Here is a 23,464-nt window from a genome sequence, read left to right on the forward strand (position 1 = left end):
ACTTGGCCAGGGGCTGTTGACCCGCCCGCCCCCCAAATCAAAACAAAACCAGCCGCAGCAACAGCAACAGCAAGAAACAACAACAACAAGCCAAGTGCAGGCTAAGGAAGCCGGCAATGGGCCAGGAAGGGGGCTGACCCAGGCAGGTCTTGGAAACTGTTGTGGAGGTGAGGGTGGGGAAAGGAAAGGAGAGACCCCACCAGAGCAACTTGAACAAAGGGGGACAGAGGATTAGAGTCCAATGACGGGCAGAAGCCCAGGAGCAGACAAAGTCAGAGCCAGCCCTGAAATGGAAACGAGAGGGAAAAGCAGCAAGCAGCTAACAGCTACCCAGTTGAGGAGGAAGTGCGAGATGCGCTGCTTCCTGTAGAAAGAGCGTGGACTGAAGACAAAGCTGGGTGGGGACTAGTCCCTGGGCTGCAGCCGCTGCTGGTACACACACACGACGCGGCCGCCGACTCCGTGGGCAACTCCTACTACGGCTGGGCTGGGCTGGGCTGCGCTGCGCCGCGCCCGAGCTCGCCTGCATAGACCCGCTCAGGAGAGAGGGAGAAAGAAGCCACGCTCCTCCGACCCAGCCTCGGGAGCCAAGGTAAAGCAAGCATTTCTCACGTTATTCCCTTTTAATTACGAAAAATGACCATTGTCTGTGGTGTTAAGAGCCAGGTTCTAAGGACAGATAGGGACAGTGCTTTAGGATTGGGGGGAAATGATGAGGATGGGTTCTTTTGGAACGGTTTTTAAGACACCACATTTATGACACATTTGCTTACACACACACACACACACACACACACACACACACACACACACACACACACACACACGTCAGCGCTTAGCTTTGGTGACCAGGCAGGACAGCAGGCTAAATGCAAGAAGCTATTTGCATAATTCTCTTGGAAGAAAAAACCAGGGCTGAATCGAAATCCGTTTGGGCTGCGAAGCTGTGGTTTGATCACGGAGCGATGCCTTGTTTTAGGGGTGTAACTGGTGTAAAATGTTAATTGCATTCTCTTTCTTGCATCTGGCACAGGGGTGGCTTCTGTTTTGCACCCTAATAGTTGTGATTTGGCATTTGGGGGGAATTAAATCCTTTTGTACTCAGATTTTGCCAACAAAGGCTCAAATTGCGTATGTGAGGGGCAGTATTTACCATTCAAAAACTGTCTTCCTCCCTCAGCTCCCTGCAGCTGCATTCAGGATAACCTCAGAAACAGCTACCATTTGCCAGCAGTCTTATCCTAAAGTTGCATCCCTGTTCAGAGGAGTGTGCCGGGTTTAAGGATGGTAACTTGTCCAGAAACAGACACTGGTGTACATATGGATTTTATGTTTATATGGATTTTATTCAACTCTAGGTCAAGGTAGGTGTTAACCTCAGTGAGGGACAAAATATAAAAGCACCGCTGGGTTGTTTCTTTACCTGTGTAGACTGAACTAGTAAAATCAGAATGCAATTTTTACTCTTTGATTTTCTTGAGCAATGCATGCTCCTAATGAGAGCCTGGGACCATGACTTGTTCATATTTGTGAATGTTGTGTAAAAGTACAATAAACAGGTCTAACGGATCAGAACTGAGATTGTACGATTCCTTTAACAAGATATGTGAGAGAGAGTTTAGTATCCTAGTGCAGCATGATTTAAAGAATGGTCTTTGTATCTTCAACAGAAAGCACAGCCAAGCAATAAAGAGTCATGGATAATAGATTTTTTTTTTTGAGTTTTTTAAATAATGAAAAGATAATTTTTCAAAAGAAAGAGAAAAAACTGCTTATAATGGAGTGAAAATAAATGTCATCTTTTGACACTGATAAATTCTTAAAATACAGATTCTTAAGCACCAAATATGCCAGTTGAGAGTATACGTGTATGCCTCCTTGTGTATCACTATTCTCCATTATAAAGAGCTATTGGGCTTTTTTTTAATGCTGTCTTTATGAAATTGATTTGGCTTCTCAAAATTTGTAGAGTAGTAGCACATTTTCAGAAATAGGAAGCTTTTATAGGTACTAAAGGAAAAAAATGTCTATTTCTCTGATGTTACTTTCTCATTAAAGTAAGCCTGCAACATGTCTTAGAGACAAACTATTACTGGTTTCCAAACCATGGAGCTTCTTTGAAAGATTTATTGAATTTAAGCAAAGTTGCAGGCAAAGCAAGTCATGCCACAGATCCCACAGTTCCATTTTCTATTTGGGTTCTAAAGTAAAATATGTAAAGATAATCTTCCCAGAGAGGAGATCTAGGGTAGATCTTAGATCCAGAATGCCCCAATGGAGTTCTATGATCAAATGCACATCATTCAACGATGTAAAAAGTTGGAGATCTGGGCTTCATGAATGAGGACAGGGTTACCCTTTGATGTGTACTCATCTGCTGGTTGAATTCACTAGATAATGCCAACCAACACCCTGCTTTGTTTGGGGTTGCATACGCAATCTGCATCACCCTTCTATGTGTGTTTCACACAAGAGTAAGGAAAGGAAACCTTGCCCAATAGGTAGAGTCAAGAGGCCCCCACGCTATCTTTCTTCAAACAACTAAGAGGTGCCTGTTTTCTGCACAGCACAACACATTTCCTTAGCTGTTAAATTCTAGTTTGAAGCAGAACATTAGTGAGTAACAGCAGATCAGTAACTAGGATGGTAGAATGTTTAGGAAAAAGATAAGTATGCTCTCCTCTGCTGTAAAATGAGACAGTTTCCACTTCTTCTGGCCATATGGAATATTGAAAGACAGCATGCTTTTGCTCAGAGTATTCAGTGGCTTTTGAGGGAGTCGACCAACACTGAAATTTTAATTGTATTTTTTTTTCCTACCATATGGCCAATGGCTGGATAGAAACATGACTCCTTTATTTCATGGTCAGCCTTGGGCCTCATATGGTGGGCTTGTAGTGAATGTGTTTGGTTGACTGGCTTTTTTTGCCTGCTTCAGAAGGCAGGCTCAACTTTTAAGTCTAAAAGCTGTGCAGTCAAAGGAGAAAGCCTGTTCAAAAAGACTTCTGTGGGTAAAAGAAAGGAACATCATGAACGAAAAGAACATAGGCTTCCAAATCGGGCACATCTGCCTTTGAATCCCACCACTGGTCCTTACTACTTTAACTTAGGAAACTTAGTTTCTTCATTGTAAAGAAGGGTTCATAGTACTTAGTCAAGGCTTTTGTTTTGTTTTGCTTTTGCCTTTGGATAAGTGAGTGCCTGGTATAGGGAAGGTATTCAAATGTCATTTTTTCTTCGTTGGTGGCATAAGAAGAGAAGTTAGCATCTTCTTGACCTCTGCCACTGCCTCAAAGGTTTAAGGAGAGGTTTTTTTTAAAAAATTTTTATTGTGACAAAATATACACAACATAAAATTTCCCATTTTAACCATTTTAAAGCTTATCATTCTGTGGTATTAACTGTATTCATATTACTGTGCTATTAACCACCACCCACTCTCAGAACTCTTTTTAGCTTCAAAACAAACTCTATACTATAAACAATCACTCCCCATTCCCCCTACTCCCAGCCCCTGGCAACCACCATTCTACTTTCTGTCTCTATGAGTTTGGGTACCTCCTATGTGTGAAATCATGCAATATTTGTCCTTCTGTGACTGGCTTAATTTGCTTAGCATAATGTTTTAAAGATTCATCCACATTATAGCATGTGTTAGAGTTTCTATCCTTTTTAAGGCTGAATAATATTCCATTGTATTTCTCTATAACATTTTATTTTTTTATCTGCATATTTTTCCTTTGATGAACATTTGAGCCACTTTTTGGATATGCTGCAATGAACATAGGCATACAAATATTATTAGAGTCCTTGCTTTTACTTCTTGTGGGTACTCAGAATTAAAATTGCTGAAACATAGTAACTACATGTTTAATATTTTGAGGAACTGCCAGCTGCCGTTTTCCATAGCAGCTGCACCATTTTACATCCCCTCCAGCAGTGAACAAGGATGTCCATTCTCCACAAACTCACTAACACTTTTTTTTCTGGTTTTTGTTTGTTTTTGTTACTAGCTGCCTTGATGGGTATGAAATGGTATCTCCTTACGGTTTTGATTTGCATTTTCCTAATGATTAGTGATGTTGAGCATCTTTTCTTGTGCCTATTAGCCATTTGTATATCTTTGGAGAAGTGTTTATTCAAGTTCTTTGCCATTTCTGCCCTGCCCCCCAAGGTGTACTGTATTGAGAATCTATACTGATTTTTAATCAAATTGTTTTTGAGGAGACATTTTAAATGGCAGGTTCTCTTAACATAAAGTGTCATTAAATCAAGATCATAGTATTTGTATTCAATCTTCTCTATACAACAGTATTATCTCTGCCTAAATAAAATACCGTTCTCAAAAGCAACTTTTAAATCAAAAGGAGAAAGTAAGAAAATATGCATAGCTACTGTTAGCCGGTACTGTCAAGAGCCTGATAGTAAAATTCAAATCTTTATTGTAGACAGTCACACCACTGACCCTGCTGGTCAAGTCAAGGACCAGGATATTACCAAGGAGACACTGGGGGGCTGTTGCTTTAGTGCCTTTCTGATCCCCTCTCATTAGTTGAGGTTTTTCAGGATGAAAAAGGTGCTTAGTAGTTTGGCTGAGCGTGGTGGCTCAGCCTGTAATCCCAGCACTTTGGGAGGCCAAGGTGAGAGGATTGCCTGAGCCTGGGGGTTCGAGACCAGCCTGGACAACTTGGTGAGACCTTGTCTCTACACTAAATCATAAAAATTAAGCAGGGCGTGGTGTCATTCATCTGTAGTTCCTGCCACTTGGAAGGCTGAGGTGGAAGGATCGCCTAAGCCCAGCAGGTTGAGGCTGCAGTGGCCGTGAGTGTGTCACTGCATTCTAGCCTGGGCAACAGTGAGACTCCAACTCAAAAAAAAAAAAAAAAGAAAAATAGTTAGCAGGGTTAGAAACAGGAAAAACGAAAGTACTAAATTACTTTCTAACCCTTTATAATGGAGAGCTTAACCAGAGGGGTGGGGCTGTAATACAATAGGCTTCTTAGATAAGTTTCTACTAATGAAATGTGATTCTAATCTAAATTTCACTTAAAAAAAATAAAGAATCCCTCTGTTTCACTTCCCACTACATATTTCCCTCCTAATTGTGAAACCAGTGTGGCAGATTATGGATGGGCCCGAGTAGAGCTGGGCAAAAAGATTGGTGAGGACCTTACTGAATAGCAATAATATCTGAGTTTTATGATGTGGATACAGACTTCTACTTTAAATGACTTAAAGAGTTCCCAAATGGCTGGGCTCAGTGGCTCAGCCTATAATCCCAGTACTTTGAGAGGCTGAGGCGAGTGGATAGCCTGAGCCCACATGTTCGAGACCAGCCCAGGCAACTTGGTGAGACCTCATCTTTCCAATTAAAAAAAAAAGAGTTCCCAAATGGTTTATATTAGCTTTCTATAATGCATTCTGTGCCTGTGTGTGTGCTGGGGAGGAGGTTGTGAATGATGACCCCCAACTTTATATAATTTGGGGGTTTATTCATTCTACAATTACCATGAGAGCCTAGGTACCTGGCTTTACTACATCTGGGTAGGAAAGGAAAGGTACAGTACTGTATTAAGACTTAGTCCCCCCTCTCCATCCCCAATGTGATGAGTATGTTAATTAGCCTGATTTGATTATCTCACAATGTGTACCTATATAGAAACATCATGTCATACCCCATAAATATGTATAATTATTAGTTGTCTATTTTTAAAAAAGGAAGACAGACCTTGGACTAGGACATAGTAGAATGGTAGAGCTAAACATGATTTGTATCAACCTCTCCATGATGGCCAGGAATTTAGAATTGCACCTGTCAATTCAAACTTCATTTTTCTTCCCTTTGTATTAGGGCAAAGTCTTTATACTTTGTCACTTCTAAAATTGTGAGACTAAAATATTTTGTTTGTTTTTTTTAAAGAAGAGACTGTTTAAATTTAATACCCTATGTAAATATGGATTTTCTATTTCCGAATTTGTTTAAGTGTAAAAGATTCCACTGTGGAACAGAGATTCACATTTTCAAGTAAGAGTATGAGAGGTATATGTGGTTCCTGAGAACTCTTATGTTAAAGAAAACCAGTTACGTTTAATGAAAGTCAGTGTTCAGATGGTCTCTAAAGACTTCATTTCATGAAACATTGCAAAAAAGGGAGTTCGGTTTTTAAACTTTAGTGATAACATGTTCCTTAGAAGTGGTACCACTGTATACCAAAGCTTGAGACAGGATCAGCCCCTTATCTCTTGGCAAATTCCTGTGTGTAAACAGTTAAGCTCCTAATGGAAAGGCTTTGAGAAACCAGTCTTTTGACCCCTTCCTCTGGTTCTCCGCCCATCTCATTCTGGTTGTAGGAACAGACATTCCCCTGATCCTCTTCCCCAGGGACCCAGCCCTCAGAGGTATTGGAGAATGACTGGAGACTGAACGGACCAATTCTGCTCCAGATACATTGCATCATAGCAGGGTCATGCTGTTCTTTGAAAATCCTTTCTTTTTTCTTTTTCGTTTTTCATTCTCCCCTGTGCATTTTCAGTGGAAACCATTCAACCTAAGTCACTATTCCCTTTATTCACTACAAGGGATCTTACTTACTGTTTGTCTGAGGAGGCATATATCATAGGCTTCTTCAACCTCATTCTTTACCCCTTCAAAATTTCCCTGTGTCTTCATTTGTCTCAGTCTATTTGAACTGCTATAACAAATTACTATAGACTGGGAAACTCATAAACACCAGAAATGCCTTGCTTACAGTTCTAGAGGCTAGAAAGACCAAGATCAAGGTGCCAGCAAATTGACATCTGGTGAAGGCCCGTTTCTTATAGATGTTGCTTTCCATGTGTCTTCACAGCAGACGAGGTTGGCTAGTTTCCTTGAACCTCTTTTATAAGGGCACTAATCCCATTCACAGGGGATCCACCCTTATGACCTTATCACCCCCCCCAAAGACCCCATATCTCATTACTGCTTTGGATCAGGTTCCAACATACAAATTTTAGGGTGGGGTGCAAGCATTCATATCAGTATCATTCCTTCTCATCTTCCTTTCTAGGTCAAATTAACATAACCTTTTCTTTAAGCCAAGAGTAGACCCTTGACTTGGACTTTCCATTCCATTCCCTTTTATTTTTTTAATTGATTATATTCTAACAATAACTCTCTATTCTGCATATTTAGTTTCTTCTCTTTGTTGGTCCTTTCCTCTTTGTCTGTAAACATGCTTAGTTTTTTCAAATGCACACAAAAGAATTAAAAATAAGCAAATTTGCTGCCAACAAAGCTCCCCTTTGACTTTTGTAACCTCTACTAACCTTGTTCTCCTTCTACCTCTCTGAAGGCTCCAACCTCTCCACTAACTCTCATTTCTGCTCCCCATATGTGAGTGTCCTCAAGATTTGATTCTTTGGCTACTTAATTTCCCTGAATCACGTCCTTTTCTGTGACTTCAATCACTGTTGCAGTGTAGGTCACTCCCAAATCTGATTCACTCTCCTGATCTCTGTCCTCCTCCTTAGCTTGCACAGCAAACTGCCTGCAAATTCACCAGAACATCCAACCCATCGAAATTGAAACTCACATGTCCAAAACTGCGCCCACCATGACATTTCCCATGTCTCCAAACCAGCTCCTCAGCTGATTCATGATTATTAATGACACCCCATTTGCTTAATCCCTCATTTATGACAGCCCAATTTCACTGTTTTCGTTACTGAGCAACTCTAGTTGCAGTAAGTTGCATGACCCTTTGCACTGTGACTGGGAAAATGTCTTGGTACTGTCTACTCTTCCATGTATCTTAGTTCAGGCCCTCCTAACTCCTAGCTGGGCTGCTTTGTTTTTTGTGTTCTTCTTTCTTCCCGGAATAACTTTCCTGCTTCCCCTTTCTTATTCACCCCCACAGTCCTGTTTTTCTCTGAATAGCCAAATTCCATCTGTCCTGTTAGGCTCAGCTCAAATGCTGCCTCTTTCATAAAGCCGCCTTTGGTTTCTTCCCTCCCCTTCCCAATAAGAAACAATCTTTGCTTCTTCTGAAATCTTTTGTTCTTTCATCACAGTATCTAGCTCATTCTAATGTGCAGGATAGCAATCTGCATAGCTGTTTCTTTTGACCACATTGCAAGTTCTTTGAGGACAGTGGTCACATCTGGTTTTATCTTTGTCTTCCGTTCACCACATGATGCAGTTTGTTTATTATTCATTTGTTTAATGAACGTTCTTGAGTGACTCATATTCTGATGCAGACATAGTACTTGTCCTCCAGGAGCTCACAGACTACTGGGGGAAAACGAAACTACAGAAATAAGTAAAATTACAGATAGTCAGTCTGTCCACAAGTCTTAACTGAATGTCTGCCATGTGCCACGTGCCCTTCAAGATGATAGGGAGGCTAAGAAAAACAAAATAGGCCAGTTCTTTTTTCCCTTGCAGCTTACTTTCTAGTGTTGGGAGAAACCCAAAAAACACATAAACCAGTGGTTTTTAGATGTAGCTGTGCGTTAGAAATCACTGAGGGGTACTTTGAAAAACTGTGTCCCAGCCTCACCCTAGACTAAGTAAATTGGAATCAGCTGGAATCGGAACCCATTGACAGAAACAAATTACAATAAAAGAAAATATCAGGTAGTGATGAATGCTGTGATGTTTTGAAATAGAAACAGGCTGAATGATAGAGACTGTGTGTATGACGGTGGTGGTAATGGGTGGTAATGATCCCTGAAGGCCTCTCGGAAGAGGTGACATTTGAGTTGAGACCTAAATGATGGTGAGGAATCAGCCATGTGATGAACTTGGGACAAGGGGCAGAAAGGGTTCCAAGCAGAAGTTACAGATGCCTTTCTGAAATAAGGATGAGATGAAATTCCAGAGCAAATGTGGCCTTCATATGCATGTATGATAATCTACAAAATATGTCTCTTCTCTAAAGAAAGAAGCTTTTCAATAAACTAGGTGGGCTCCAAATGCAGAACTCTTGGCTGCTGTGTTCTATACTTGGTCTGGGTTGTGTTTTATTTAGATTAAATCAATCTACAGTCAGGAAAACTACTCCATTTAATCGTATTTTTTTTCTACACTGCAGTCAGCACTGCAGTGCTTGTTGTCTGAATTAAACACCATTCTTATTATTTAAAATAACTCTGGGTACTTGATATTATCTTTTGGATAAATAAAAGAAGGCAATGACTTCTGCTCTTAATTCTGTCTTGGGGAACCAGGGAAAATCTCATAGAAAAGTCATTCATACCATACAGAGAAAAGAAAGCACTCACTCGTTGGAATGAATAAAGATCAACATGTGTCAAGAATCAAGTTGAGAACTAGCATTTGTTGAGCATTCAGTTTGTGATGAATACTTTATATACAGTACTGTTTTCAGCTAGTTTTAAAAATAATCCTATGAGATGAGACAATATTTTTCTATCAGGATACTTTCGGCTGCTGGTAAAAGAATACCCTACCAAAATAGCTTAAACAATAAGATATTTATCTCAAGACTTCCTGAGGGTCTTCAGAGTTAATTATTTAGTAGCTGGACTCTTACCTTCCTCCCACTCTGACACCCTCAGCGGGTTGATGCACCCTCTTAGACTAACTCCCCTCACTGTGCTGAGAGGCAGCTATTATTTTGGAATTTCAGGTAGATTTCAATCTGCAGAGGCATAGTAAAAGGGGGTGATTTCTTCTCGGGTGTCTCTTTGTAAAGTCACAGAAAATCTGTCTCCATCTCCAGCGGAATTCCCCTCACAACTCACATGCCTTGTATATTAGTGAGTAGGCAGACAGAACCACTGTGATTGGCTAATTTAAGAGTTTCCTCTTGAGGGCATAGCACAGCCCATGGTCACCAGACTCTGGTAAAAAAAAGGTCTGGTTCTATCAGCAAGGAAGAATGGGTTAGTGGAGAGGCAGTCAACAGGATCTGCCACTGTGATTATTTCCATTTTATAAGTGAAGATATTAAGACTAGAAAGCTTAAATAAATTACCAAAAATAACACAACTTTGAATTGGACAGAGTTTTCATGCATTTCCCTTTGAGAAACACACACACATGCACACCAAAAAACAAAAAAGATATTGATCTGGGTAGGTCAGAGAAAAAAATCATGGAGGAAAACACAATGGCTGAAATGAAACAAAGTAGAGAATAACCTCCTACATTAAAATCTTCCAGAAGGAAATAATCAGGTCCCATAAAGCAATATGAATGACATTTAATTTAGACAACCAGTTCTGCATTTCTGCCTTGTAAGAGAATATATATAATTAAATTGCGTTTTCCTGACTGGTCATTTAAATCAATTTGGAAGATATAAATATCTACCCTGAGCCAAGTAATGAGCTAGAGACGCCAAGGTTTGTGTATGGTATCTATCAGACTTAAATGAAAACCTTGTTTTCTCCACAGAGGTATGTAATTTGTTGATTACAGTACCTGTAAGAGCAGAATAAACAATTCCTGGAATTTCTGATCGTGAGTTATTTAGAAAATAGTTTTCTACTTTCTAGCTCCAGAGACAGCATGTAGAGTCTTGTTATTGTTGCATTTTCTTCCTGGTTCCTACTTTCTGCTTTGATATTGTATTTCAGAGGCTACATATGAGAGGTAGCAATAGTGGAAAGGGGAATGTCAGCGAATTGCTGTCATTACAGTGTTTTGACTGCTTGTCTCTAAGGTGCATTTCTGTGCATGTTCATTGTAGCAGCTAAGTGTTGCTGTAGGAGTACTTTTTCTGTAATAAATGATTGAGTGCCTCCTACTCTTATAGATTTGCATTTTTAAACAAGAAAATTAGGTTAATTTGTAGACTTTGCCAACAGAACTCTGTTTTAGAAGGGTATGTATCTGATCTGTGTAGAACCATATAAGAAAAATTGTGAAAAAAATTAAGCTAAAAAATAAACTAAAATCTCACCATCATTTTAGAGGGGTTTTTTTTGAGAGCTGAATTGATCCCTTTGTCATTTATATAAACCTCATGAATGATGGTTGTATTTGGGAAACATTGCCATAAGCCGTTTCACTAATAGTTTTTTTTTTTTTTTTCCTTTGGGAAAAAAGTTTATATCAAATAGCTCCACAGTTTTTTCAATTAAGAAAAATTTAAGTGAAAATTCTTAGGCAAAAAACCCGGTCCATCTAGTCTTTTATTATACTTCTTAAAATAATACTAAAATACTATGGTGTAGAAAAGTAATATTCTAAGACTTAATACACAGGAGACCATAGTAATTAAAGGATACTAGTTTGAAGTCAGAATCACTTGGGCAAGTTGCTTAAACTTTCTGCAGCTCAGTTTCCTCACCTATAAAATAGAAAATAATACTAATGACACCTACTTTATTGTCAGGAGAAAATTATATATGTAAAATGTTTATTTAGCATGGTGCCTGAATTATAGTAATTACTCAAGAAGTATAGCTATTATTAATATAATTGTTATTGTTACCACAAGTCTGCAGTAGAATATCTTTTATTCTGTTCAAGGGATTCTTCAGGTTTAGCAGTGATTGTTACGACCTGACATTAATTATAGGTGCTCAGACCTTGGAGTAAGGAATCACCCAAGGAAACCTTTCTCTCTGGAATAGTCAGATGTCAATGTTTTGACTTAGTTAAGTGTTAGTTTCAGGTTTGCACTATTTGTTCAGTAATCCATGTGCTTAGCCATAACTATTTCCAACTTTCCCTTCCAACTCAAAGAAGTCTTCCACTTCCCAGTCTGCTTTGGTTAGGTGTGGCCAAGTCCCTTGCCTTGGCCAATGAAATGGGAGTGGAAGAGAGATGCATCACTTCCTGGAAGAAGCTCTAAAAACTGAGGTGTGAGTATATTATTGGCAATGGGCAGTCGCTGAAGGACAGACATGGTCTCTGTACTCTCAAGTCTGGATCTTCCAGTCAAGATAACACAAAGATCTCTCCGCCTATCTGCAGTGGACGTGAAATGAGAGCAAGAAATAAGCTTTGCTCTCTTAAACCAGAGATTTTTTTCTGAGTTGTTACCACACTATGAACTATCCTATACTGACCGAAACACTCTGGTTTTCCCTTCAAACTCTAGAGAAAAAAGGTTTGTCCATTTTACACACAAAAAATCAACAAACCAAAATTACTGGCAAATACACACACACACACACACGTGTGTGTGTGTGTGTGTGTGTGTGTGTGTGTATTTGAGGGAGTCCATTGTGATGCCAAAGCCAGGACTGAATTTCAGGTCTGACATGATCATCAGGTAACATTTCCTCTCCTTGAGAGCTTTACCCAGAACAGTGCCTTGGGAAGCAAAGGAGCTTTCTGAGAGAAGATAAAAAACGAGCCATGCCCAGGGCCTTTGTCCCCAGTGAGAAAATCATCTTCCCAAAAGCCCTATTGTGATGGTCCAGTTATATAAACGATGGTGCTGAGTACATAGGAGGTTTTAAATAATACTTATTGAATAAATGAATAGAAGTAGTCCACAGTTCTTCCAAATTTCTGGACTCTTTTATGTTTGCATTTGAAAAATAAATGTCTTTATTTTGGACGTTGGTTTAAAAACATCTTGGTATTAAGACTTACATTTATTCTTTTGTAACACTTTATATGTGATTATGTACCCACAGATATAGGCGAGTTTTATTTGATATTTTTCACTACAGATTTTATTTCACCTAATGGTTTCATTTGGGTCTCTAGAACTACATTATGAAATACTTTCATTATTTAAATTAGGATCCGATTAATTATCTCCAGTGTGCAAACTCAAATTAATTTCATTATAAACCCAAGGTTTAAATTGATTAATCTTGGAGTGTTTAAGGAACCAAGTGTTTTTTTTTCATCCTTAAGGAGAAGGGCATATTTGATTTGATGAATCCCTCTTCAGTGCATCAGTTATGATAATAGGCACAAGAAATTTGCAAGAAAACTTCAGATGGATTTTATAAACCAGTCAGAAACCTGTGTGTCTGGGGCTTCTCGGGGAACAATCTGTGAGTCATTTTAAAAAACAAACACACTCATAATCACAGTGCATGTTGTTACCATGGCAATTAGGCCTGTTGAGTTGGCTTGCTTGTGTTCCTGCAAAGGGAAGAGGGGGAGAGAAACCGAGAATTCAGAGCTTTGACTATCAGTTTCAATTTGCCTACTACAGGGGAGAGTTAAGGAGTTTCTTGAGAACACACTGGCACAGTTATTCTGAGAGGGAAGTGAAGAAACTCTGGCATCCTGCCTCCGTTATTGAGTATAAGTTAGCCATGTTAGTGTTAGGTATTATGGTTCACAATGCCATTCTCTTGGGAGGAAGGGGAAAACACTTTTTTCTCTAATATATGATTACATACATGTCTCTGAGGTCAACCTTGTGACATATCTTATGTGTCTGTGCACAGGCTGTAAATGATCCTCTAAAAGGAGCCAAATGCTGCTGACATAACATTTTTGCAGATATAAATGATCCTCAGTATTATTCTAATATGTTTAGAGACCGGTTTTAATGAGGCCATGGTTTCAAATCTGATTCCCAAGTAGACCAAATATCTTTTCTGTATTTTATGGACTAGATATGGACTTTTTCTTGGATAGTCGTCTTATAACAAGGTTATGGGGACACAAAGGAGACCAGGGAGGTTATGTAAGTTTTGCCAAATCTGGTACCGCTTCAAGGGAAAGAAAAATATCCAAGCACATGCTTAGTTAATGGACAGTCAACAGAGTTCTTGGGCCAGTGGAATTACTGTAGGATGACTCTAGTATGATTTCATATGAAGAGCAAACAGCAGTCTTAAATTAAAGGTATGAGTGCCTTAAATTAAAGGTATAAATCTTTCAGGACTGCTTCTTTTTTTTTTTTTTTTTTTTGAGTTGGAGTCTCTCTCTGTCACCCATACTGGAGTGCAGTGGCACTGCAGCTTCGACCTGCTGGGCTCTGGCAATCCTTCCGCCTCAGCCTTCCGAGTAGCCGGAGCTACAGGCGCATGCTACCACACCCGGCTAATTTTTTATTTATTGTAAAGATGAGGTCTTGTCAAGTTGCCCAGGCGGGTCTCGAACCCGTAGGCTCAGGCAATCCACTCACCTCAGCCTCCCAAAGGCGCAGGATTACAGGCTGAGCCACCAAGCCTGGCTAAGACTGCTTCTAAATTCACTTAAAGAAATCTGACTGGGTAGTTATAACATATTGACTAAAGTTTTATTGTTTAGACTATTCCTCAAGCAGATTTTATTTAGAGTTAAAACAACTTTTCCCAATTAAATTTATTTTTCAAAACACTTGAAGTAACTTACCACAAGGTGTGATTAAAGTGTCATGTAAACTTGTAGTTTATTTGTGTGTGATTTGTGCCCTGGCAAATGATGTATTAACTACTTTTAAACTATAGATTTTGTTTTTCTCTCATATCTAGAAGGAGAGCACGTTACCCAAACTTCATTCTGTGTTTAATTTTCTTAACATTAGTAAAAAAAGCTTAGCTTATTTTTTTTTTCCTGATCATCTAAGTAATTCATTCTGATTACTGAAAATCTGGAAAATACTGAAAATTGCAAAGAAAAAATAAGAATGGCTCCATCCATTAATTAAGATGTTTGTTGGACTGCATGTAACAGAGACCTGATAGCTCAATGGCTAATAGGAGTTTGAAGTTATTTATCTTTTATACAGAGGGTGCCACAAAAATGTATACATATTTTAAGAAGTGAAAAACTATATTAAAATTGTAGTACTTGATATATACCAATATCAAAAGATGAATACAACTCACATTTGACTTCTGCAATTATAAGAGGTACTCAAAATGGTTACCGTCAGTCCAGACACTTGTGATGATGGCGAACGACTGTTTAAGCAATGTTGACCCAAGTGTCCCCTCACAATACTGCATCCTCCCATCAGGGTCGTCTTCATTCAGACATAATCATCTTGGAATGAAGACTTTCCATTTTGCTGTTTTAAGGATACATCATATGCTTGTTCTGCTAATTTCTCTCTCATGTGCACATCATTTGGTAGATTTCTGTGGCAAGTGGGTAACCTGTTCCCAACACCATAGCAGAAGAAGCAGGACTTGTTGCTGTGCAGGACTCCCAGGTCTTCCCTTGTGCACCTCACACACAGGACCATGTGTCTCAGACTCATCATGAATGCATGCAGTCATTAGGCTGCTGGAGGTTCTTTTGCATACTCTTGCCTCGGTTGTTATTGGATTTCTACAACCTTCTTGAATTTCAAATACCACTTCAAAATAGTCTTGCATCCTTGAATGACAACCATTCTTCTGCCATTTTCTATGACTGTCCTGCCTGTTGCATGGTGACTCTAGCATTCATTTGATTAACACTATCTTTTGAGCAAACATCATACTACACATTGCTACCGCAATTCAATTCAACCTTGAAAAGTAATATATAGATAACATCGCTTAAAATGTATATACATTTTTTTGACACCTCCAGTATAACCATTCAATGGTGGGCAGCCCAGGACTGGTAAGGTAGAGAACCAGACTTCTTCTATTATTTCTGTCTAAGGTGGCTTGCCGTCGGTCCCCATTATAACCTGCAAGAAGGGAGACAGTTGAAAGAGAAGGGCATGACACAGAAGTTACACGTATCACTTTTGATGCCGTGCCATTGAATTTTGTCACATGACACTGCATACCTAGCAGCAGAGGAAGCTGGTAAAAGTAGCTATTCTTAACACATAGATGCTTAGCTATTAAACCATGGAAGAAGAGGAGAGCAGATATTGGGGTACACATGACAATTTCTGTCACTTCCATTATCCCATAAAGCAGAAGTAATATTTACATTTGTGTATATTTATTTCCAGGCTTCTTCTAGAAAAATTTATTTCAGAAAAATATTATATATTATGTATACTGGAAAATATTGTATTTACATAATATAAATAAAACATTATGTGTATATATAATATAGAACATGTGTGTACATAATATATGTTGGCATATATTATATATTAGAAAATATATAAAGATAAAAAATTAGAAAAATATGTATATATAAATATATACTAGAACATTATTGAGGTCACACTATATATAATATTTTATATTATCTTTTTACTTAATTTTAATATGCATATTTCTCATCATTTAAATGTTTTTTATCATTGTTTTAAAGTTCAATCATGTGGGATTTCTGTTTTACTTAATAGACTGTGCTATTGAAATTTAGGCTAGTTCTAGCACCTTGATAATTATTCTTTGTCTACATTTTAGATTTCTTTTGATTAAAGTCAAAGAGTAGCAGCACTAAAACAATGATGAGAACATATTTGAGTTTCTTGATAAACAGTGCCAGACTGCTTTTCAGAGAAGTTGTGCCCATGTACGTCATCACCAACAGTGTGTGAGAATGCCAGACTCACGCTTGAACAGCCTGATTTTGCAAGTTCCACCTAATCATTGTTATCTCTAGGATTCGTTCTCTGAAAATAGGTTGTTTTATGTCCTTGACTTTTTTTTTTCATTTTGCTGTCATTAATCATGAGATAATGGTTTTCTAATAACTTTAATCCTTTAAAAAACATATGGGAATATAATTGGCACGGTTGAGGTTGCAGCAAACGTGCCGGTCTCATGCAATGGGAGATCTCATTTGCTCCTAGGGCCCCATGTGAGTTTGCATTCCACCCTCAGTCATAACACTAGATGTGTGATACCTCTTCTGAGAAACAACAAAATACTAATGGTAAAGCATTTGTTGAGGCTTTGGCAGTTACCTTTGGGCTGGGTGCTCCATAGCTTTTCAGGAATAAAGGAGCTCCTTCTCTACATAGGAAGGTTCTTAGATATTAACCACACTAGGGACTAGACAAACTTAGGCCAACTCTACTTAATGTCCATAGAGTCCTTAGTAGCTAAGTGGGTAGGTATCTTTCTACTTCTAAATAGTCTGTCGAAACTTTGGATACTAAAGATACTCTTATACCTGGAAACTTGTCCTATCTACCCTCATAAAAGGTCAAATACACATAAACTATGTACTTCAGTTCTGTCCCTAACACCCAGAGCTAGAGTGTATTGGTCTCTGCTGCTTTGGTCCTGCTAGGAGCTAATAAGTGTAGGTCAGGAGGAAAACTTGTTCTTAATTCATTCTACTGGTACACAGCCTGTCACCAAGAACTCTGCTTTCTCTAGGCTCCTTAGTGGTCTTTATGTTTTCATGTTTTCTTGCAGACTAGGGAATTCTACAAGGAAATGGACTCCTAATTCACAAATCCATTTCTTAAAAAAAAAAGAGTTAACAAATGTTTATTTCTAGGCTCTGAAATGTAAACCTGTGAGCCCCCATGGCCTTATAACTATACTGCCATTACCACCAACCCTAATCACAGGAACATTCATTCTATTCATCCTGCTCTAATATCAAATGCTATTTCTCCTCTTTTAAAAAAATTCATTTTTCTCTCTGGTTTCTCAACAACCAGATCTGCCAGTGAGCTTCAGTCTTTGAAAACTGAAGGGATAAGAGCTCTGATGTATTTTCTTCTAGAATCCTCTTGAATCTAACCAGAACTTTAAAGAGGAAAACAAAATATGTAAAATGGTTCTATAGATGGAAAGCATTCACATGTGATGCTTTATTGAAGAGAAACAATCATAGACTCTTTATCAATATTGACATGACTTCAGGATTTGAAGAAAATATGGCTCTCTTTAATGATAGTTAAAATAGATTTTTACCTAGATTTTTCCATTTTCTTCTAAAAACCTGAGTTGGAGAGCTTTTGAGCTTTCTGCCTTAATGAAATGTATCCCTTTAGCACCAAACATGATTAATGGGCTATAGACTCTGAGGCCATACCCTGTGTAAGATAAAACCTCAGAGCAGATTAGATCAGAGAAAGGTAAACCCTGTTCTTAACAGATTGGTTGTAAACATTGTAAAGGCAGCCGGGCTCGGTGGCTTAGCCTGTAATCCCGCGCTTTGGGAGGCTGAGGTGAGTGGATTGCCTGAGCCCGCAGATTCGAGACCCGCCTGGGCAACTTGGCGAGACCTCATCTCTACAATAAATCAAAAATCAGCCGGGCATGGTAGTGCGTGCCTGTAATTCTGGTTACTTGGAAGGCTGAGGCGGAAGGATCACCCACCGGAGTCCAGTGGGTCGAAGCTGCAGTGGCCCGGAGCGGCCACTACACTCCAGTCTGGGTGACAGAGTGAGACTCCAACTAAAAAAAAAAAAAAAAAAATTGTAAAGGCTTTTCCAGTTGCAATAACAATAACAAAATAACAAAAGGTCAATCTAATGCTTTTGGGGTTCCTTCTTGAAGCAATTTACTTGTTTTTTTTGAAACCATCAAAGCCATTTGAATTTGTCTGTAGACTTGAAAAGTCACCGTAATCCTGACACAAGTGATAATGTGGTTGCCTGCCCCAACTAAGATACACAGTTTTCTCTGTCAGTGACTTGGATTTTTTTTTTTTTTTTTTTTACTCTCATTACAAAATCTAAACTCATTATGAAAAATTTTCAAGCATATACCAAAGTAGAGAGAATAATTTAATGGACTCCCACATCTCCATAACTCAATTTCAACAATTAGCAACTCATGGCTGGAATTATTTCATTTATAGCCCCACCTACTTTCTCATTTTCCCATTAGGTTATATGGTAGCTTGCTGAGGTTTTTTAATTTTTTTAAATTTTTTTAAATTTTTTTTTAATTGGAGTCTCATTCTGTCACCCAGTCTCACTCTGTCACCCACTCTGTCACCCAGACTGGCTCCCGGCCACCGCAGCCTCGACCTGCTGGGCTCCGGTGATCCTTCCGCCTCAGCCTTCCAAGCAGCCGGAATTACAGGCATGCGCTACCACGCCTGGCTGATTTTTTAATTTATTGTAGAGATGAGGTCTCGCTGCTCAGGCAGGTCTCGAACCCACGGGCTCAGGCAATCCACTCACCTCAGCCTCCCAAAGGCACGGGATTACAGGCTGAGCCACCGAGCCCAGCTTCTTGCTGAGTTTGATTATTGGATTTGTAATTGTTTATTTACATAACTGTGGGGGCTACAGCAAAATTCTAATAAAATATAAAAGGCTGGGCACGGTGGCTCAAGCCTGTAATCCCAGCACTTTGGGAGGCCAAGGTGGAGGACTGCCTGAGCCCACAGGTTCGAGAACAGCCTGGACAACTTGGCAAGATCTCATCTCTACAATAAATCAAAAAATTAGTGGGGCATGGTAGCATGTGCCTGTAGTTCTGGCTACTTGGAAGGCTGAGGCGGAAAGATTGCCTGAGCCCAGCAGGTCAACGCTGGAGTGGCCATGAGTATGCCACTGCACTCCAACCTGGGCAATGGAGTGAGACTCCAACTCAAAAAAACAAAACAAAACAAAACATAAAACCTACTCATAACCTGATTCCGTTTACTGGAGGAGCTAGTTCATCATTCACGTATTCATTCTGCAGGTATTTATTTAGCATTTACTAGATATGAGAGCTTCCTTGGAATAAGAGGGTCAGTTTTCCTCAACTCACAGTTATGAGGTCCTCAGATGTAGACTTTTGATCTTTCCAAATGGGGTGATCTATCAGAGATAACACTGACAAAATGAAGCGGTGCTCATCATATGACTTTAATTATCAAATATAAACATGTAAAATATACCACAATTTCTGAAACCTGTTTTTGACATTACTTCGCTTTTTAAAATACTGAGAGTATAAAAACAAAACAAAGCTCCCAGCCCTCTGTTGTGTCTTCCCGTTTTACCATAAGTGCTCATCTAGTCATCTGTTTCACTTTTAAGAATATAAGCTCTGTGAGAGCAAAAATAGTGTCTAGCTTACTAACCATTTGCCTTAGCATCTAGCAAGATGTCTGGCACTTGTTAGATATTTAATAAAATTGTTAAATAAATGGACACATGAATGCATGCCAGATGCTGGGAATATGAGGATGGAAAACACAGTAGGCTTTGGTCCAGAGTCGTTCAGTCTCATGGAGGAGAGAACCTCGTAGAGAAGGGGTGCTATGGCTAGTATTGGGGATGCGTAAACAGGGAGTTTTGGATTTTGGAAGAGAGGACGAGCCTGGGGAGTTTGGTGGGCAAAGGAGCATTTGAGCTATGTCACAAGGTACCATCCATCAGAGAAGTAGAGAAAGGCATTCTAGGAATAAGGAACCTCATGTGAAAGTCCACAGAGGCTCCCAGGGCATGGTGTATTTCAGAGAACCTTTAGGAATTTAGAGCCACCAAAGTGTTCCCAGAAGGTAGGAGACTGAAGAAATGTGGCTTGAGAAAAAGGCTGGTGAAACTTGGGAAGGACCCTAAGGACCATGCTCAAGTGTTTGGATTCTTTCTGCATGGTAGGAAGCCAGGAGAGGGAACACAATCAGAACTTTTTTGGAAAGGATAATGCCTTAGGCAGCAGGGTGAAGGATGGAGAATTGGAAAGAGACCAATGGAAGGGAAACCAGTGGAGATCTTGGGTCAGGAAATGATGGACCAGATTTGGTAGAATAGGTGGACCTGCTGATTAAGGTGAGATGCAAAGGTGAGGAGCAAGGGGCTATCTAGAATAACTCCCAGGTTTCTCTTTGGGAAGGTAAGATGGGTGATGATAACTGGCCTACAAAAACTGAGAGGGAAGCACCTATTCAAATTGTGGAACGAGCTGGGTGTAGTGGCTGGTGCTTGTAATTCCAGCACTTTAAGAGGCTGAGGATTGCTTGAGGCTAGGAGTTCAGTACCAGCCTGGGCAACAGAGCAAGACCCTGTCTCTACAAAAATAAAAATAAAACAATTAGCTGGGCATGGTGATGTGTACCCGTAGTCCCAGCCACTCAGGAGTCTGAGGCCAAAGGACCACTTGAACCAGAAGTTGGATGTTGCGATGAGCCATGACCATACCACTGCACTCTAGCCTGGGCAACAGAGTCAGACCCTGTCTCAAAAAAACAGTCAATATGTGCAGTGGCTACATCCACGTGGGTAAGTCCAATAAGCTTCTCCACATCGGACAGAGCAGTGGTTCTCAGTCCTGCTATACATCTGAGTCTCCAGGGAAACATTTAGAAACACTGATCTGCAGACCTTACCCAGACTAGCTGAATCAGAATCTCTGGGGGAAGGGCCTGAACATCTTCAGTAGTTTCGTAAAGCACTCCATGTGATTTTATATGCAGTCAGGCTTGAGAATCTCTGGCCTGTTCCTTCTGATGATGGAAGCCCTTTTTGTGTGTGTGCTTTTATGACCATGTATAGCTTTTGCTACCCTATAATCAGGTTCTTTTGGATTAAAGTACTTGATATCTTTCAGGTGAGGGCTGAGACATCCCTCTATTCTAGCAAAAATTACTAATACCATTTTATAAGTATCTGATGTTCTTTGTCTAGTGGTTGTGTTGATTTCTTTCATACTAATAAATGTAATTAAATTTTTCAAAACAATCCAAGCAGAGTTTCTCAATGAGGGTTGCTGGCACATTGAATGGGTGGCCAGTTCTTCACTGTACTTTTTGGTATCCATGTCCTTGACTCACAGAAACCCATGGCATCTTCTAGTCAACATCCAGAGCACCCTAGGGAGGCACTGAGAACCACTGTGTCTTAGCACACAACTTTAAAGAGGTTATTTGGTTTTTACCACTTTCACCTTTTAGGTGAAGGCATTTTTCCTTCATATAAAGTTAGTGGTTCCAGTTATGCTCAGTGGTTTCTTATGTAAGTAGTCTCTGTGCTGACAAACTAAGGAAATAAACCAAAAAAAGTAGACAAGTAAAAGGAAGTATTGTTTTGTGCTGCCAAAGGGACTTTGAGTGTAGTTGGTCTAGTACTAAATTTATTTTCTTAAGTCTGTACAGAGAAGGAAATTCAACACTAGATGATGATCAAATATTGAGGTTTGAAGCAAAAGGCCTTATACCAATTGAACAGCAGCAGTGATGAAAGATGTATAAGTTTTCTCTTGCTTCCATAACAAATGATTAAAAACGTGGTGGCTTAAAGCAATACAAAGTTATCATCTTATAGTTCTGAAGGCTAGGTTCTACAGTGATCTCACTAGGCTAAAAGAAAGATTTCAAATGGGGCTGCATTTCTTTCTGGAGATTCGGGAGGAGGGGTTCATTTCCTTGCCTTGTATAGCTTCTAGAGGCTCTACCGCCATCTTCAAAGTCAGCAACGTTGCATCTCCCTGTGTCTTTCTACTATAGTCACATCTCCTCCTTATTCTGAACTCAGCCAGGAAAGGATCTGTGATTTTTAAGGACTCCTGGGATAAGATGAGGCATACCTACTTAAACCAAGCTAGTCTCCCCATCACAAGGTCCTCAATTTAATCACATCTTCAAAGTCCCTTTATCCACGTAAGGTTACATATTTATAGGTTCCAGGGATTAGGACTGGCCATATTTAGGGGCTATTATTCTGCCTACTACGAGGTAAAAGAGATTAATTCTTCCAGAAAGGTAGAAATGCTTGAGGTAGGAGAGGTAACACATCTAACTATGTAAGACTGAAAGGTTTAGGTTTCTAAAGTGGATGAAACCAATTTTTTTTGGAGTCAGGATCTTACTCTGTTGCCAGTGGCACAATCACAGCTCACTGCAGCCTCTACTTCCTGGGCTCAGGTGATCCTTCCATCTTAGCCTCCCGAGTAGCTGGGACTACAGGAGCACGCCGCCACACATGGCTAATTAAAAAAAAAAATTTTTTTTTTGTAGATACGAGGTCTCACTATGTTGCCCAGGTTTATCTCAAAATACTGGGTTCAAATGATCCTCCTGCCTTGTCTCCCAAGGTGCGGGGATTACAGGCACGAGTCACTATGCCTGGCTGAAGCCAATTTTTGTCTTGACTCTGAAGTTCCCATTTTATAGGTCCAGGTACTGAAGGTTTTTGGTTTTCCTGACTCCTTGGCAATAGATCAAGTGGACAGGTTGAAGTCCAATGGCTCCTTTCTCGGCCAGACTTTCTGTTACTGTAGGTGTGTCCTCTAGAGAGTGGCTGCTTTTGGCATTTCTCCAACTCAAAGAGTTTGCCTAAAGCACACGGGTTCCAAGATCTTTGAATGGGACCAAAGAAATGTGAGGTTTTTATTTTATGCTGTTATGTCTGCCTGTCACATTATGTTTTATTTATTAGGCTTTAAAATGTGGAAATGGGAGGAAAAAAACATAATATTTCAGTACCTCACTCTGGTGGCATTTATTATGACCAATTCCTAGGTATGGTTTAATTTTCTCCATACATTGGGGAGGTCATCCCCACAAAGTAAGAAACCATTTCTTGCATGATGAATGAAATGAATCACTGGGTTCTTTATCTTTATCTTTTCTGTTTCTTTCTCGATTTTATTTATTTATTTATTTTACTGGGTTTTTTTTTTCTTTTTTTTTTAGTTGGAGTCTCACTTGGTCGCCCAGACTGGAGTGCAGCGGCCGCTCCCGGCCACCGCAGCCTCGACCTGCTGGGCTCCGGCGATCCTTCCGCCTCAGCCTTCCGAGTAGCTGGAA

The 23,464-nt window shown here is 39.6% G+C and overlaps 1 protein-coding gene across 2 annotated transcripts in view; it reads left to right on the forward strand.

The window, feature by feature from the left end:
- The first annotated feature begins 212 nt into the window (after nucleotides 1–212).
- Nucleotides 213–23,464, forward strand: part of GNG2 (G protein subunit gamma 2) — a 125,402-nt gene continuing 102,150 nt past the window's right edge. Inside the window, exon 1 of one of the 2 annotated variants that reach the window (XM_008070511.2) lies at nucleotides 213–592. The gene's annotated coding sequence lies outside the window, so the exon portion shown is untranslated. The remainder of the gene's footprint in view (nucleotides 593–23,464) is intronic. The other variant, XM_008070512.2, reaches the window with a different exon arrangement.

Source organism: Carlito syrichta, unplaced genomic scaffold (genome assembly GCF_000164805.1).
Source record: "Carlito syrichta isolate Samal-C Ts95f unplaced genomic scaffold, Tarsius_syrichta-2.0.1 Scaffold313468, whole genome shotgun sequence".
In the NCBI taxonomy this organism is placed as follows: Eukaryota; Metazoa; Chordata; class Mammalia; order Primates; family Tarsiidae; genus Carlito; species Carlito syrichta.